Genomic DNA, 15,618 nt, shown 5'->3' on the forward strand with positions numbered 1-15,618 from the left:
TTAAGCTTCCCCATGGATTAATTGATTGGATACCCGAGAACCATAATCTTTCCTAGGAACTGCTTCTACGACGATAGGCGTAAAGGCATGATTAGTTCCACAAATCTCACTACACTGACCATAGTAAACTCCTTCTCGTTGTACCAAAATGGAGATTTGATTTAAACGACCAGGTACAACATCACATTTGACACCTAAGGAAGGTACAACCCAACTATGAGGTACATCAGCAGGTGTTACAATAATACGTAGATGAGTTTTGGCTGGTAGAACCACTCTATTGTCCACTTCTAATAAACGTGATTGACCCAATTCTAGATCATCTTCTGGAATCGTATAACTGTCCAAAGTGAGTGACTGTTCATCGGAACTGTTATAGTCAGAATACTCATAAGTCCGATACCATTGATGTCCAATAGCTTTGATAGTCATGGCTGGATCTACTACTACCTCGTTCATTGAGTATAAGAGAGCAAAGGATGGTATAACAATGAACATCGGGATGATACTAGGAAAAATGGTCCAAAGAATCTCGATAGTAGTTCCATGAACAATCCTTTGCGGTATTTTCTTTTTTGAATAGTGGAAATGCCATAAAGCGCGAACCAAGATCCGTGATACGAAAACAAAAATCAGAATGAGGAAGAAAAAGTATCGTGATGTAAGTCTATTATTCCTTGCATCATAGGTGTTGCTGCGTCTTGAGATCCTAATTGCCATGGTTCCGCTGCATCACAAGGAGCAATTGTGAGGAATAGCCATTTGAGAACAATCATTTTCTTTGCTTTCTTCTTTGACTGCTCTGCTCCCCTCCCCCCCCCCCCCCAAAAAAAAAAGAGAGAGACTTGTTCTTGCTCTCCCAATGAAGGAAGACGAAAATCGCCGGTTGGGTTGATCCAACCAAGGAAGGCATGGGATGGGCATTGCTTGCGCCGAGTGAAGTATGGTATGGCTACCTATTACTCCTCACTGCACACTTGAAATCTCTCTTGAGACTCCCCCCTCTTTCTTACAACTAGTTGCTGCATGCTATGGGATCTCGAGAAATTGGAGGTTACAATTGAGAATCCACACTCTCATTACATTACATTTTGATGGAGATGAAAAGGAAGAATCTCAAATGGAATAGACCAAGATCCAATTTCGGGTCATTTCTTGGTGAACATGATCTGCCATAATCTCTTCGAACCCTTCCTCTTCGAAAGAGCCAATAACATCGATCATGAATAGTCGCTTCTCTCTTCTCCCCTCTTTGTTCATTGATTCAGTCTCGTCTTCTTGTTCCATCTTTGACTTAGTGGATCAAATCGAATATGGAAACTCCTCCGGTTTCTGTACTTGCGCTCCTAAAAAGGAGCAAAGAATTTTGTAACTCCTTGCAACCCTTCTTCATTGACTCCTTCTTAGTCGAGCTGCTTCTCACCTTTCAGTCGAGCTATTTAAGTGTGGAATTTCATGACTCCTTCGAAGCGGTCAAAGAATTTGAGAGACTTCCGAACGTCTTTCATTTCGAGCCTTCAATTTCTAGGTCAATGTTTCAATTATCAGGCGCAAAGAATTTGCGTGAGATGAACCTCAAATTCACTAATTTTTGAATATGGATTTCGATCATTTTTTGATAAGGAGTTCGCAAATTCTTTGCTTTTCTCCTTACATTTTGAGTTGAGTTATTTCAAAAAAGAAAGGGCGATAAATAAGGGACAATTCCTTAACTTTTAGTCGCTTCGATCATTCTTTGAGCCTTATCATTTTGAGTCGAGTTATTTCAAAAAATAAAGGGCGATAAATATAATGACTTTTGCTCTCGAATTCTGAGATAATTCTTTGATCCTTTCGTTTTGAGTCGAGTTATTGAATAACCTCCGGACTGGTCGGATCACGAACGAGAAGGCTAGGCATAATTGAGTGTGTTTACGAGTCAGCAGAATTAGAGTTGAATTCGATCTTCATTCTCCCACGTAGCTCTCTCATTCTTGTGTTGTATTATCTTGTAGAAGGAGAGAGAGAGAGAGGGGCGAAGAAGCGATAGGCACAAAGTAGCTCATCCGGCCGAGAAGAATGAATCAGAGTAAGGCCTAAGGCTGAAGGGAAAGAGGAAGCGTCAGCAGTTTGTTCATTAAGGGACTGGTGTGAATAAGGAAAGAGAGTTTCTTCGTTCTTTCTGTTTGAGATCCCAATAGTGGATCTCGAAGGAATAGCCTCTACAAAAGAAAGGGGACATCCAGGTGAAAGAGATAAGTCTGAGGCTGTGTAAAAGATCTTGTGCTGCCATTATCATCATCAATCGGCACATAAAGACTACTAAAGAGAAAGCAATCTAGGAAGCAAGGTCAGAGATTCTTGCTTAGTAATTAGTTAGTAAGCAGCACAGGGGAATCAACAGCAAAGGAGAGGATAAAAATAACTAGCGCAGATGAGGTTATCGAACGAGAGGGTTCGCAGATGCCAAGGGTGGTTTTTTCCTAATAGGGTCTTGACTTAGGAGGTAACTGAGAGTAGGACGCGTGCCCTAGCAGAACGATTTGAACTATTAGGTACGAGGAGTGGAAGCGGTGGCTTTACCGCTCCGTGGGATTCTTTGAGCCTGCTGATGTCATTTTAGCATAAAAAGTTGAGATTTCTTCCATGAAAAGAGATTCGGGAAAAAATGGAATAGGAAGACGTGTTTCCAAAACGAAGAAGATATGGGTTGCTAAGGGGAAGTTAGCAAAGTTCGACAAGATTGGAATGGGCATAGGAACATGTATTGATGTACCAGATCCGCTAATGCTCCTAGGTTGATGTGATGTATTCCACCAGTTGACTGAAAACTTGATTATTGGTATATCGATCAGTCCAAGACGGATTGAAATAGAAGCCAGTTCGATTGGAAGCTTTTGAAAACGCAGTGCACCCAGGTAAATAAGGAACGAGATGAATACAGAGGTTAAATGAGCATCCCACACCCAAAAGGTGCCCCACATAGGTCTTCCCTGAAACCCTCTAGTCACTAAAGTCAACAAGGTAAAAAAAGCACCCATTTATGTACCGGTTCCGAAAGAGCAAAGAAAAAGGGGATGTTTTGTTAATAGGAAGGAGAAAGTGTTGATAGCCATAGCAATATAAACAAGAATACTCATCCGAGCCGCAGGAACATGTACATACAGAATAGGTGAATTTCCACCTTGTTAAAGATCTAGTGGTGCTACTCGAAGACTTAAATGAATAGCCATCGCTGTTAAGAACAACCGAGATCCAATGATAATTTGCGCATAGCTTCTGGTCTTTGACATAAAAAATGAAGGTTGTAATAAGGAAAGAGACATCTTCGAATTTGGTCTTAGCTAGTGGAACAAGAAAGACATCTATATTCAATAGACAAGAAATGAGAATTCCCCCGCTTTTGTTTGTTTTCGCGGAGCTCGTGCCTTCTTCTTTCCAGGGTAGGGAGCGACATACCAAAAAAGAAAAGTTTGAAGTGAAGAAAAAGCCCATGTCCGAAACCCCGCAAAGAATGAAGCAGAGCAGAGTCTGACAATTCCATAGATTCTGAAAAGCTAAAGAAAGCCCTTGAAGCATTTCTTCCATTATAGGGCTTTAGCTTTGAATAATCTTAAAGATGTAATAGGATTTTTCTCCATGTTTTCGGAGATCCTTGAAAACTTCTTGCAGGAATTCTATTTCTTCTCTCTGTCTTTCTTCTATCGTCAACCCGGGGATTCTGGACATTTCATGGTCCCACTACTCCAAGAAATCGAGAAAACACTCCCTCGGGCCCCTTCACTTAGGTGTGGGTAAAAATTCAGAAAGAAAGAGAACAACGAATAAGAGGATTTTTTTAGCTCCCTAATTTCGAGATATCTTTTCAAGAACTCTAGATAGTGATCGTATTCCTCTTGAGTGGGATACAAATAAAGCTGACTCTGGATGAAGTCAGTCCATAAAAGCCCTAGGGCTTTTCCCAAGAGGAAAATGGAATTGTCCTCTTCCAATCTTCAGATTCGATTCTGAAGGGAGGTTTCCTCTGCCGTATTTGGAGTCACGGGCCAAGGTTTCGAGAGGACTTGGAGGGCGAAGGAATCCTCCGAAGAAGAAGGATTATCAAAATAAGTGATAAGAAAGCCCCCACACAAAAGACTATAACTATAAAAAAGAGTAGAAAAATGGAGACGTAGCAGGTAGAGGAAGAGCGAGATGAAAGAAAGAATTAGGAAATAAAGACAAAGAAAAAGGGAAAAAGATCTTTTTTTCAAATCTTTTTCATAAAGATGAAAGATCCGAATAAAGAGAACAAGACAAAAAAAGCTCAGTCCGAGAATCCCCCACCCCCTATACCCATGATGAAATCTTTGCCTTCAGGTCCCAAAAAAGAAACGATAATTGTTGGAAAAATGGATAGAATCCTCTACTTTAACTTTAACATCGAAATTTAAAAATATTGTCTTGTCCAACTCCCCTCTGTCTTTTTCTTCTTCATTCATGCGATATTTTATTTCAAAATCAGATTTTTTGTATGATTGGGCCTGGTAGAACCTAGTGAACCGGGCGTACTACTTCCCAACTCCTAACGGAGCCTTGCTTTTCGTATGATAAAAGCTCTTTTTTTTCTTGTTAGTGGATTAACCTCTTTCCTTTATCGATTTGATCTTTCTTTCTTAAGAGAATTATCTTAATCGATTGTCTTGATCAATTTGAGGAATCCCACATCTGGATCTCTTTTCTTAATCGATCTGTCTTAATCAATTTGTTCTCTCTCTTAATCGATCTGTCTTAATCGATTTGTTCTTCTCTTAATCGATCTGTCTTAATCGATTTGATCTATCTTTCTTACGAAAATCTATCTCTTTTCTCTTTCTTTCTTAAGAGAATTATCTTAATCGATTTTCTCTCTCTTTCTTACGAGAAAATCTATCTCTTTTCTTTATCAATTTCTTTCTTTCATCCCTCTTCATCTCTTTTCTTTCTCGATTTCATCCCACATCTGGATCTCTTCTCTTGTTTATCTTTCTTAATCGATTTGATCTCTCTTTCTTACGAGAAAATCTAAATCTATCTCTTTTCTTGTTTATATATGATAATCTCTATATCTTTGATCTCTTGTATTAATCTCTTTCCTTTAGAGATTTTCTCTTTCTTTAAAAAGAGATTTGATAGCTTAATCGATCTGATAGCTCTTAAGCGTAGCGACTGAATCTGCTCTTTCAACTGAATTTGCTTTCCCGGATCTTTCTTCTTCTTTCTTTTATTAGAACTTGGATACTACTTTGGAGGCACCCGCTTTTCTCAAGTATGAATTCATATTGAATAAATACACAATCAAAGTAGAAGAAGAGATACGGTCTTCGCTGCAACAGGTAGGTAGAGTTTCTTTCTTTCCCTTGCACCCTCGGAAACCTAGACTCTCTAACCCTAGGCTTTTTTGTGGCCCTAGAGAGACTGATTTTGACCGGTTGGTATGGTATAAACTATCCCAAGCCTATTCCTCACTGAAACTGCCCTTCCTTCGTTGAGACGGATGGATATGAGTCTTCAGCCTCTACTAAACTAAATGAGTTCGCGCGGACTCTGATGAACCAGAGACTGGATCCCTATTATTGGGAAAGCTTCTTGCCAAAAGAGTTCAGGAAAGAAACCCACTACGCGGGCTTAGTAGTGGAATTCCCGTTATTATCTACTTTTTTGCTTCACTGAATATATCCTATTAGATTATCAAGAGATAATGAAAGAGAGAGAGTGAGAAGGTTCCTGGGCACCCCACTCAATCCGGGCGAGCCACAACTCCTAAGGAGCCTTAGACTCCTTCTGATGATTGGTCTTACGGGCAATAAAAGGAAGAAAAGAAAGAAGCAAGCCTCTCGGGTCATATCCTGAGAATGAATAAGGAATGAAATGCCCTACCCATTTCACCTCTCTATTCCATTGAATTCTTATGGGACTTGTTTATGGAAGGAATCGAAGAATGAATGTCTTAAGCAAAAAAAGATGAAAATTCATCCAAAAAAAAGAAGCAAGAGAAGACAAGACTCCATAGCTACTTTCATCCGGCTATATTCCCATGGGGCGGTCGGAGAATTCCACTAAAAAGTCATCCTTCAGTTTCTTCCTTTACCTTTCATTCCTTGGACTAATTTGAGATTTCTCTAATCTTAGATCCGAATACTATTGATCTTATATTCAAGCCTATCATGTTCCCGGTCCCACTCCTTTTCAGTCGCTTCGCTTCATCAATATTCTTTGAACCTTCGGTTCCACATAGAAAGGACCTCTTTACTCCACCGGCATAAGAAAGGGTTTTCTCCTTCCTTTCTTCTTAGTAATTCCTTTTCAATAAATAAGAAAAGCTAGGCTCTGTAAGGAGTTGACCACTACAGCGAGAATCAAAGAAATAACGACTGAAGAAAGAGAAAGACCAAGAACTCAGACAGCTACAGCCCTTTTCGCGGATGCCCCCCTGTACGAGCCTTTCTCTCCCTGGTCGTGCCTAACTCCTCTAACCCAGAATTGAGCCTCACATCCTCTCCTTCGTAAACTCACTAACTCACTTTCTCCAATTCTTTGAACCTCTCCTTCTTTTTCTTCCAGACAATTGTGCGTGGAAAAAGACCTATTTTCTAACTGGCACCTATGGGGAAGAGTTACGTAATGAGCCACGATTTGACATCTTTGCCCAGGGTGAATAGACAATGAATAAGGCTTTGGCCCCTATGGTGGAAGTTTTGTGGTTAAATCTCTCTCTTGACGAGCTCCTTCTATCCTTATCTTTAGTGGAATCACGGAACAGTCCTTGTCCCGGATCCAGGATGAAGAGAAAGAAGCAAGCCTCTGGTCATAGCCTTATCATTCATAAGTAAAGTAAGCAAAATCTGAGATGAAAGAATGAAATACCTTCCCCCTCAGAGTGAGAGCTCTCATTCATGAAATACCTCTGATGTCAGAGTAGGGGAACTAGGTTATCAGCCTTTAAGAGATGATGAACTAAAGGGAGGATTATCTTGGTTCCGATCCAACTCTTGATAGCAGCTTCCTAAGCGGATTATGCTACCGCCCCATGGGTAGGTTCTTCTGGAATCAGAGTTCAGATATTCTACCTTCCTCCTACTGTGATTGCTTGAGCTGTCTTTGACCTCTGCCGACTAAAGAAGAGACAGATATTCCAGTGTAGAAGCTTGCCTCAATACATAGGTGTACTCAAGGGCATCGATCGGTCGCTTCTCAAAATTCTTTGTCAACTCCTTACGAAGCCTCTCTTCTTCTTCTCAATATTCTTTGATTGCGCTCCTATTTTTATTTGTTCTCAAATTCCTAGGCAATTATAAGGGGTCCAGATGCATAGAAGGAGTCAGAAATCCATATTCACCTGTCCTCTGGCGCGAAGCGAAACGACTGTGAAGGAGCCCTTGATTTTTAGAAATAACTCGACTCCAAATGATAAATAGAGGTTCGAAGAAACTCGACTGATAAGGAGAGGAGAGGGTCAAAGATGAATAAAGAAAGCGAAAGGACTGAATTATCATAAAAGAAGGAGCCCTTTATTTTAAGAAATAACTCGACTCAAAATAGAGGCTCCGTAGGAGTTGAGAAGAATTTGAAAGCTCATTCCTTATTTTGCCGATGTTAAGGAGTTCAAGTTGAGCTACTAAATAAGGAGTTGAGAAGGAGTTGAATTGCTCTCTCCTTTCTGATGATATGAACAAGATATAATTAGATAAGAACGCTAATCCTCTCTTCTTTTCTTTCTGCCTCTTTCTCGCTTTGTATCTATACTTTTTGATCTCTTTATTGAATAACCTTTCCGGTCTCGCTGCTTTGCTCCTGTCCTTTCTAATGGGAACTCTCATTCATGATTCATGCATGATGGATCTAGCTAAGACGCCCTCTTATAGGCATCTCTCACTCATTCGGATTGAGATTCATCCAAGTCTAAGGTAAGGGCTGTCAATCCCTCCCTATATCACTCTTTGAAGGGTGGGAGAGTAGTGACAAGAAAGTCTATTGCACTGAGATCTATCCTTCGCTTTAGTCATTCCCGAACCCCAACTATCCTCTCTTATATCGAGTGTATTAGTTATAACCTCTCCCTCTTGCTTCCCTAACGAGGAGAATTTCATAGTGAGTTTCCTGTTCTTAAGCGAATGCGGTTGAAGCGAGAAGCGGTTGAAAGCATTCCCTTCAGTCGAAGGAGCTATTTGGGTCTTAGTCCTAGGCTTCCTCCTTCTAGTTCTATTCTAGTGGCAATCCCATCTAGTTGGTGTACTAAGCCCATGGAAGCAGCTAGTTTTTCCTATCTAATAGGAGGAGGGCTATATATATCCATTTCCCTTCTCCTTCGATTCCACACCGAATTCACTATCCTTCTTCATCATGCCCTTTCTGATCCTGGGACTCCTCAGAAGACAAAGCAGCGAAAGCTAAGAAAGAAGAAGCCCTCTTACGCGGATACCACCCCTCGGTAAGGGCCTGCCATAAGCAAGCAGGAAAGAAAAGAAGGCAACCAGGATCAGGAGCTCAACTTCGTAGACAAGGCGGCTCGCTCAGTGCTTACGAATGAAAAAGTCTTTGTCGATTAGGTACGGGATACCGGCCCGTGGTAGTTTAATTAAGGGCCACAGACATAGTTTTTGACTTTCTCACTAACCTTGGCATTCCCCTTTCTTGTTCTGTTATTGACGTATTTTGCTGCGCTGGACCATGGACTCTTACTTGGCCTAATTAGGTCCTTCAAGAAATCACCCACTTATTCCCGATTCAACCTTCTTAGATCTTCGGGCATGGCATATAAACCCATCATTTAGTGGAGATGCTTTTTTTCGTCGAAACCCTTGCGATAAGGTAGCCGAAGTCTTTCCCACGTTCCAAAAAGCCAAAGGGAAGAGACCGTTTTTTCAAAACTCTCGCTCTTCTATTTTTACCTTAAGACGAGGAACCGCGTAGTGGGTAGAAGTGTGGTCCTCGGTAATTCTTAGCCCTGGGATTCGACCTTGATGTTGGATATCATAACATCGATGGTCTTCTTTTCTTGTTTGAGTTGCCAGATCCTCTAGTGGTGGGGAAAGGAATTCGAAGAAGACTCTCTGGCCTTTCATTCTTCCCTCCCTTCCATTAAACTGAGAGTAAAGCTGAACAAGTTTACTCAGCTTGCACTTGAGCTTGAAGCCTTTTTTCATCCTAAAGTAGCATGAAAAAATCCCCAAAGCTAGAAGAAAGCGAGAGACCTTCCGTGGTACAAGGGAATTCCGAATCAATGGGAGAGCATGCGCCCAGAGAAGATAAAGGCTTAAGTTAAGCAAAGAAGGTTGACTTGGAAGTTTCTCAGTTAGAGAGAGGACGCCCCAAGCCTTTTTGGAAAGAGACCTTCGGTCCCTCGTCTTATAGTTACAAGGTATGGCTAAGGCTCTTTAGAGGACAGATAAGCTTCCCTAGGCGGGAGCACCCGGGCTCTATGAATAGCTCCGGATCTTGGTCATAAAAGGAGTGAGTACAAGCCCCCGTGGTTCTTAGTCCCATAGGTCTAAAGCACGATCACGCCAAGAAGAAGATAGCCGATTGATTCACTTTTCTGATTCGGTATGTAGGCACAGAGAAAGTGTTTCGGCTTGAGCCGAGAGAGGCTCACCCTTCTATGTACATCCACAACTTCTCAACTCTTTCATTGCAACTCACCACCCAAGAACGGCCACCCTCCCTAGGTGTCAGATAATAGGGCTTGATTGATGGATCAGAGTTCTTTCAATAAAAAGCCCTCGTCGATCGAGAAAGTATATAGATCTGAAACCCCAACCGCGTAGTGGGGTCAAAATCGTCTAAAGGCTCCGTAGGAGTTACATAAAGAAAAGAAAATGAGCTCAGGTTAATATGGATGTAAATAAGTCTAGAGGACGTCCGAAGGACTAAATAGTCCAAAAACTCCTCTCAACTCCTTGCCTTTCAGTCGAGCCTCAATCCTCTTTAATCTATCATATTCACGAGCCTCTCCTTGGAAAGAAATCCCTTGATTCCGCCTAAGCCCAAGCTAAGTCGAGTCTGCCTCCTTGACCGAAAGGGATCTCTGTCGGCTTAGTCTATACGCGTGCTTCCGAGTTTGAGATGATAGAAGTCTCCTCTCGTCTGAGTATTTTGATCTTGAAGGATACGAAAGATCAGTAGAAAGAAGCTTGGGATAGACAGGACATCTCCTCGGATCGATCGAAATTTGACCAACCGCGGAGATTTGGTTGCTGACTCTGTAACCTTTATTAGCGGAATCTAGCCGAATTTCACTCTTTCCCCCGCTTATCATCTTGGAAGATCCAGAAGGGGAATCAGAAAGTTGTCAGCATTTACGCATTCAGCAGCCACAACCCATGAAAGAAGAAGAACTGGGACTAGGGATCCCCCTATGTGGGCTTCTGGAACTAGTGGGGCATATTACTAAAAAAAGAATACCCCCATTCCTAGTCAATGCCCACTCCGTGAGAAAGCCTAGGTGTCAAAAGAGCTTGGAGCTCATCTTTGGGGCGCCCAACTTCCCTACTTTTCATTAATTTACCTGGGAACGATGTCAAAAAGTCTTTTTTTCCCATGTCTAAATGAGTCAAATCCGTTGATGGTGGAGAGACCTCATTCCGATCTCTCTCGTTCTCCTTCTTAGTCTCCCCTTCTTAGTCGACTCTCCTTTACAACTTCTCCCGTGAAACTGCTCATTCTCTATTTGATTCTGAATCAAACGAATAAGTAGTCAAGAAAGCTAAGAAGAGAATGGCGAAAGTGCTCAAGTATATTTTTCAAGTGCAAAAGAAAAGCAAGCTGAAGCTAGCATCCCGTGCCTATGCTTGCCCGGTGAGTATCCTTCATTCTCATGTCTTTGACCGATGGGATGGTACAAGCGCCGAGTTGAGAAAATGAGAAAGTCAGGCACAAAGAATATTGCCCTGACCAAAGCTCATTCGTAGTAGGTGTTTCACCAAGCCGAAGAAAGAATGAAGATCTGATAGCGCCGAGATGACTCCTGGCGCCTCCTTACCGCTACGTGGGCGGAAAAGAAGGAGAAAGGGAGAACCTCCTTATGAGAGGCCGCCTCAATGAACAAGGGAGACTCAAAATGATGAGAGGGGAGAAGTCGCCGCTACGGGTAGGATAGGATCAAGTGCTTGTTGAAAGGCGTAGTGGATCACTGACTTCATATTCTCATGAACCTCAAATGCAAATCATGAAAACCAAAGAAAAGAATGATCGAAAAAGAAAGTCACTAGACGAGCGAAGGACTCTCTCCACTGACAAGAAAAAAAAGAGCTTTTATCATCAGAAAAGCAAGGTGAACCTCCGTCTTCTTTTGTCTAACATTTAGAATATCAAGAAAAAAGTCGAGAAATTACCAAGTTTGAAAGGAAAAAAGGATAAAAGATCATTTGCTTAACACATTCATTCCTTGCCTCCCTCCTTTTGAGCCTCAATCATTGATTGTAATAGTCTTAGAAATCATCAAAACCTTCTCGTAGGTTCGTCTTGTGTCTCATTCTTTTCTTCTTCTTCCTTTTCTCATATTTCATCGAACCTTTATCGTCTTCTTATTTATTGCATTATCAAGCCTTTCTTCCTTCATCGTTCTTTCCAACTTCCTCTTTTCCTTTGGGCGAGCTATTGCTGACTTTGGTCGAGCGAGTCAACTCCTTCTCCGCCTCTCATCCTATCCTTTCTGGTCTTGGTCTCTTTTTCTCTTGCTTCTTCGAGAATTCCCTTTTTTAGTTCTTCCCTAGTTGGGTTGGGAAAGCTTCCTCTGAAGTATGACTCCAGATCTTCCTATTATTGCGCCCCATCAAAGAATTGAGTTCTCATTCTTCTTTCTTCTATGAATATAGAGTGAATTGTGATTATTGAGTTGCTCGCTTCGCCACTCTCCCTCTTGGCTGCTTCGAGCCTGTCCTGAGAATGAAAGAGGAAGTCTGACTTTTGACTCCTGAGCCAACTCTGCTGCTTAAACTGGGAATGAATACTCCTCTCCAACTCTTTCTCTAGCTTAGCTTCCTAAACTGCCACTTCTTTGATCCTATTTTATCCTATGCTACCTGCCCCTTTAAAGGTCTAGCTTCAGCAATAGATAATTACCTTTCAGCCGAAAGAGGGACGACTGGGACGAGGGATTCCTTTGATTATGGAACCAAGGAGGCTCCTATCCGATATCGCTTTAAGTTACTCATGCGAAGTGGAAGTCTGAGAGTTCCCTTGAACATAGTGATGATCACTCTGATTCTATAATAAGAGAGAAACTCCCTCTTCGAGTCATATTCTACCCTCTTTGGCTTCCTCTCCGTCTGTTTTGAGTACTTCCTGCTTGCTGCTTTCTTGCCGATGAAGATGAATTGGGATTAATTTCAATAGTACAAATTGAGTTCTTTATCAATAGCCCTATTCAAATCACTCCGTGGGACCTATTGGTATAGCAGTTCAACTCCTTCCCGGTTAGCAGCTTTCTTTGGACCCTACTCTTCTAAGATTGATTCCGATGATCCCGTAGTAGCTCAAGCAGCGTCTTTGCCCTTACCCTTTCTTTTAAGTGATTTATTTCGTACCTAAGGAAGTCTTCCGCTTATTATGGTATCTCGCCAACTCAGTTTAGACGTTCCACTCCTTGCTACTTTGCTCCACTTCTAACCCAGGTAGAACCAATGTCGGAGAATCGGTATCTTGGGAGCTTTTTTGGAAGATTTTATTCTATCAAAGTGCTCAAAACCAACAGATTTGGGACCGATCTTGCGCAAAAACTGCGTCGAAACATCAGTACCTTGTCGAAACATCAGTACCTCTAAAAAATTCTATTGGTCCTTTCCTCCTTTTTTTCTTCTCCTTCTTTCTGCTTTTTCTTGTGGCTCTGTCTGGCTCTTGCCTGCTGTAGTATCTGCTCTCTTGAGAAGTTTCCCCAAACATAGGGTTCCTTGTCTTCCTTAGTAACATAGGTACAGATGGAATTCCACGCCTTGTGAAAGGAGATGTTGCACTGTCTCCCTTGCCATTCTAGAAAGCTTTCCCTTATCCTTTTGGTGGCATTCGTTCTGTGAGTATTCTCATTCAATACACCTACGTGGTGGTGTCTCTCCTCCCCGTCTTGGTGCTTCTCCTGTGCTATTACTATAACGTTACATCGAAAAAGTGCTTGTATTCGTTCACTGATCTCTTATGGTTGTATGTTCTTTCTTTCCCCCCTTCCAGATTGGGCGAGTGTTATAAGAATAAATCGTCTAAAGTTGTCCATATTTTTCCTTTTCCCTATGAAACTCTAAGCACAGTGTTCTGCTTGCCCTTCTCCCTGTCCAAGTATCTAAATAAACTTCTAGAGTTTTTTCTCTAGCAAGGCTACTTTCTAAGGAATGCTTCTATATTAGCGCTTATTTGTTTTAGTATAGGAGGTCTAGCACATTGAAATGCCTTAAATATAAAAAAAAACAACTACTAAAACCCCTACTAAGGGAGATCCGACAGCCGGTCCTACCAAGAATTACCTTGAAGAATGACTGAGCGGCACGAGGGCTAGACCAAAAAGAGAATGAAGATTATTTCAGAAGAGAGGTAGGTTCCACTTGCTCTACTTCCGGACTGAATTTTCTTACCCCCTTCTTTCGTATTCTAAGAAATTGTAGGGAGAGCGCATATGATAAGCGGTCGAGCTGGAGACCGACGGAGCGGTTAAACAGCCCGGTTAGACAGCTCCCACTTAATCCGACTCTGATTCTTCATCTCATATTCAGGTTCTGCATCCTCTGATGAAAGGGACCTAGACGATCTTCAACAAGGCTAACCTTCGTGAACTCTCTAAATAGTGATATAGAGCGGCTAGGGTTAGTCATACTTTTTTCCTTCGAGTACTTCTTGAGGAGCTAATACTTGATCCTCTGACTTTGATTTTTCTATCTCCTTCATCATCTATTACTCAATTTCATCCAGCCTACGTCTAAAAGAAGAAAGCCTACTGGCTTTAGAAAATGTGAATTTTTCACTAATTCATTGAAAAAGAAATTCCCACGAGTCAACGGGTCCGCTCGGTCCTTTTCTCATTCCATTTTTTATTGCATGAGAGATTGAAAGAGGACTTTCCGAACCAAACTAAGTCGACCCCATAAAAAAGACGCCTTCCTCTCGAGCTAAAGAGGATGAGGCGATGGTAGTTTTACCAATCCGCGTATCTTACAAAAAAGGTTTGAGATCCCCTTCGAGATCTTTGAAGATGAGGAATAATCGACCCTAACGCACGAAGCTCAGCCAATACAGCCCGCCCTCACTTAATGAAAGAGAATTCCTAGTCCTTCCCGAACATATTAATGGATAAAAGAGGCTCAAAGGATTTGATTCGCCTCAATCATTCTTTCTCAACTCCTACGAAGCCTCTCTCCTTTCAGTCGAGCTTTATAGACCAAAACCATAGATTTGAGCCTTTGCATGAATTTTGCTTTGATTCCATTTATCTTATAATAATGGATTTTCTCGAGAATTTCATCTGGGAAAACTAAGGAAAGATCTACCCACGAACTTCGGCCCTTATCGGACATATACTTTTCCTTCGAGATGGAAGAAAGGAAGATCGATCCTTTCCACAAATTCTTTGCGCCTCGCCTTTCAGCCTCAACTAGGACCAGATCCTCTTGCTTCTGCCTCTGAATCGAGGACTCCTCTTTATCTTATTAAGGAAATGACTGAGAAAGATGATCAGGCGGTCGAAAATCAACTCTTTTTCTCTATTGGAATGAATTCCAACTTCTTCTTCTTCAACGACAGGAGGTCTTTCAACTCCTACGGAGCCTTGTTCATTGACTTCTTTATCCGCCTCTAAGATCTGGCCTGGAAGACTGGAGAGAGAAGATCGGGAACCCTTTTTTCTCTATTCCCACTTGTATTCATTCAATACCGTGTAGTTGGGCTCTTTATCGGATAGCTTTCTTTTTCTTCCTTTTCAGATGAAGGCCTTTCAGACTGAAGATCTCTAAGACGATCCTTTGCTCACTTCTAACCTTTATCCGAATCTGTTCAACTAGTCCTCATAAAAGAGATGAGAGATGAAATGCCTATGAGGAATGACTGAAACTAATGAAAGAGGAGAAAGCTATTCAACCGTGGGCTTCACCCGAAGACTTTCTTTTCTCATTCTCCGAAGAGTTGCTTTGCTTCTGGTCGACGACTAGGCTCCGAGCAGCTTTCCTTAAGAAGGAAAGAGAAAGGGGTCTTAGACTTCTATTATAGTAAGGAAGTTTACTCAGCTTGCACTCTCACTTGCTCCTTGAAGAAGTGGAAGTGTAAACCCGATATTTTCTTGGTTTAATTTCTTTAAATGTGGAAAAAAAAAAGAAAAAAAAATTAAAATTAAGTGTAAATATAAATATATATATTTATATATTAAATAGTTTTATTAAATTAATTAAAGAAAAGAAAGAAAAGAAAGGACAAAAAGAAGAAAAGGAGAAGAAAATTTCATTTTCTCTTTTCTTCTTCTTCTTCTCTTCCCTTCACCGCCAAGTTTGAAGACATCCAAGTTCCCTTTATTTTTTTGTTCTTTTTCCTTCTTCAATTTGCAGAGAACTTCTAAGAGAGAGTTTGGAAGAAGAAGAGAAATTTTACTAGAATTTTTAGGTTGAAGAAGAGGAGGAGAACTCAAGCAAAGTGTATCAATGGCTGAAT

The 15,618-nt window shown here is 41.4% G+C and overlaps 2 pseudogenes; both read right to left on the reverse strand.

Annotated features, from left to right (window-relative positions):
* Positions 1 to 803, reverse strand: LOC127150078 (cytochrome c oxidase subunit 2-like; annotated as a pseudogene).
* A 1,755-nt stretch (positions 804 to 2,558) lies between these two features.
* LOC127150000 (putative cytochrome c biosynthesis ccmC-like mitochondrial protein) lies at positions 2,559 to 3,305 on the reverse strand (annotated as a pseudogene).
* Between the last annotated feature and the right edge of the window lie 12,313 nt (positions 3,306 to 15,618).

Source organism: Cucumis melo, chromosome 6 (assembly GCF_025177605.1).
Source record: "Cucumis melo cultivar AY chromosome 6, USDA_Cmelo_AY_1.0, whole genome shotgun sequence".
Lineage (NCBI taxonomy): Eukaryota > Viridiplantae > Streptophyta > Magnoliopsida > Cucurbitales > Cucurbitaceae > Cucumis > Cucumis melo.